Source organism: Amphibalanus amphitrite, unplaced genomic scaffold, assembly GCF_019059575.1.
Source record: "Amphibalanus amphitrite isolate SeventyFive unplaced genomic scaffold, NRLGWU_Aamphi_draft 000452F_arrow, whole genome shotgun sequence".
NCBI lineage: Eukaryota > Metazoa > Arthropoda > Thecostraca > Balanomorpha > Balanidae > Amphibalanus > Amphibalanus amphitrite.
In genome coordinates, this window is record NW_024881946.1 from 508,900 (window position 1) to 512,227 (window position 3,328).

The following is a 3,328-nucleotide window of genomic DNA, read 5'->3' on the forward strand; positions in this document are numbered from 1 at the left end:
GTATGAGCCCACGAATCGAATCGCTAGTGCTCATTGCACCTCGTTACCGCAACAAAACTGCAGTTTTTCTTTTATTCGGCTGTTCATCAGGCTTACCGCACGCAATCCGTCATCATAACTCGCGATGCAATGTTCTCAGTACCTATCGCTGTGGCCAGGTCTGACATTGGTCATCGGTAAGACTTTCTCCGCTCCTCGAGGACGCTCGGACGACTGTGACTGACAGGAAGCAGGTGTTGGCTCTGTCGCGGACGGTGCACTCTGCCGAAAATACACCGACCGATCAACTAACTAATTATAGCGCCGGAGCGGCCGCACTGGAGGCCGCACACGGCTTACAGCGGGGCCCAGTGGCGCTTACAAGGGAGTTAGCGACGCTTCAATCGCTGTGTGTGCTTACAGAGGTGTCCGTGCGATGGATAAGACGTTGGAAGGCGACGGGTGGCGTAATTGACTTGCAAATTATCGTAATGCTATTCTGTACAGTCGTGTTTCCACATTGATGAGATAATGCATGTTTGGCGAATGTTTGAGCTACCTGTGTTAATTACATGGTGATTAAATTCATCGAAATTTGTTGATGATGCCTATTGAAATCGCTTTGTTGCTTCGCTTCTGCGAGTATCTAATTAATCTGCAAATGATCACAGACCTTTCATAATAAGAGTATGAAGTTCTTTTGACTCGATAACTATGGTATTCACTGAGTGCAAAGAAGCTGTCCAGCTTCATACGTTGTCTGGAACGATTCTGCCACGTTTTCTTCAAATATTTCGTCCATAAGTTGTTTTAGAGCCTCGGTTCAAATTTAAGATTGACCAGTTTATGTCAGCTGATGCAGAATATTGTCAAATGATAAGTGGATGGCGATATATCGACTATCCTTATCCTATCTAATAGATAGGATAGGATAGGATAGCAAGGGATAGATAGTATCTATCCCTTGCTATATCCCTTCCCTATCCCTTCCGCCCACATCCGTCTGTATCCGCCGGCGGATGGCTCGCCCACCAGCATTCATCTCGCCAATGTCATGGGGCGCGCTTATGCGCCGTTGTGAAATGCTGTGATTGATGGTCGTTTTCGGCGCCGGACGTCGAGAAACAGAGAACGCACCGAGATACCATCTGTGGAACGGCGCCCTCATCAAACGGACAAATTACACTGGCAGGAGAATGTTCAACGTTTTCACTGACAAACATGGCAGACAGAAACACTGACAAGACATGGCAGATGACGGTTATGTAGTTTAACCCTCGCCGGCCGAGGGGGGGGGGCGGGTGCCGCCCCCCCATAGGGTTTTTTCGCGATAGCTCCGAACACGCTGGCGATAGAAAGCTGAAACTTGGAATACCTGACCTTTGATCCAAGCCGCATCTTTTGACACCAACCGCATTTTTGGGTCAGGTCAGGTCACTGACCTATGACGTCATAAGTGAACCTCTGCACGGTCTTCAGATGTCGCAACTTCGCAACGCCCTCACTGCCAGAGGAGATGTCACAGGGAAATGAAACTTGCAGGATCTAGTATCCATTATGAGTCTCACAACTTGTATCTCTCGGATTTTTCCTAAAGGTCATATGAGGTCAGGTCATTTTCGTGACCTCACCATTATAGGTCAATGGGGAAAAATGAAAACTGCTATTCTGGCGCCGGGAACGATCTCCAACTATCTCAAGCACACAGAATCGTGATTTGATGCACTCCTTGCAAGGTTAGATGCGTCACTTTTGCAATGTTGACCTTGCGTGACGTCATTTATGACGTCATCAAGGTCATATTAGTTTTTCGTCAATAACTCTTGATCAAATTGAGCTAGCGAGTCGGGAAAGCCACCAATGGACTCAGGAAGACCTGCCGAATCGAATGATATGCGACATGACCTCTTTCGACCAACTTCGTGACCTGGGGGTGCTGACCTGACCTTGACCTGAGGTCAACACCCCAAGTTGACCTGACCCGGACAAAAAGTATATCATTCGACGCGCCTGAGCGAGGCGAACACGATGCTGCCAAAATCGGCGCTCTGCGGCCGTTTTTTGCGAAGTTATTCACCAAAAAACTGAACCGTACCTTGGGGCACTTGACCTGACCTCAGAGGTCACCGGTTGACCTAGGACCTTAAAATCGGGTACCAATCTCTGCGTCTCGTAACGGCGCACACGCTCGTTTTTTCCGCGACGCGCTAGCTCCACCAGGGGCGAAACGGCGAGGGGGGGGGTCGTACCCCCCCCTCGGCCGGCGCGTATGTAGAAAACCAATAGGTCCGGCGAGGGTTAACCCGCCCACTTCCAGATTTTGAGCCTTGTATGAGTGGAATGGAAACGTGCGTGACCTTTTAGGAATGTTTCTGAAAAAGCCTGCCCCATTACTTCTGTGAGGAGAATGCCCGATTCGCGAGCTGATTCCAGAGTCAGACTTGAGCCGGCTCGGCGCTCGCGATTCGTTTCTGTTGAAAACGGCGCAGTAAATGTCAGTTGGCGGTGATCATTGAACAGTTCGGTTGGGGACCGTCATCGGCTATGTAGACATTGGACTCTAAATCTTACCGTCTATACGTAATATCCTGGTTTGAGGAGAAAGTTCAGGATCTCCGCAACAAAATCTGCCGAGTGAAGGCTGTTACATGAAGATTTTTTTTTTTTAAAGCACTCCCAGCTAAGAGTAAGGAAAAAACAAAAAAAAGCAAAAAACGAGAGTAATATCAGTGGAGAATGCATGCTGTTAATATAGTAGCTTAAGAGAAGCAAAGTAGTCACAACTGAAAACAGTTGGTGACTGCCCTTCTACGCCAGGAACACCCACTGATGCACACTTACACAGGGTATTGTTAGTGGGAGGAAGGGATTAGAGGGAGCACTCATACATACATGGTGGATGGTCGTAGGTAACATTTCTGGTCAAATTCAAGCAAGGTCATTCACTGAGCCTCCGTAAAGCTGTCCAACTAAGCAGAGCTTGTCGTCAGACAGCCCACAGAGGCCAGTTCCGAGGTGGCTGGGTAGAAAATAATGCAATATAACGAAAATGAGAGGTAACATCAACGAGAGAGGAAAAAAGACGGAAAGGAATACAGTTGGGAAGGAGAGACGGGCAAGAGAACTACTATCCTACAGTAAGTTTTAATGTTTGACGGCCAGGCGGGCCGCGAGCCCCCGCCCGCACCCCCGGAAAAACATCTTTCCCGAGGGTGCCCCCTAACCACCGCCCGGGCGAGGGAGCGCCGACCCGACCCGACAGGCCGGCGCCCCGCCCGCCCGGACGGCCGACCGGTCCCTTTCAAGTGGGACCGGTACCCAGGTTGGCCCGGATGGGTTATAGGGGGGG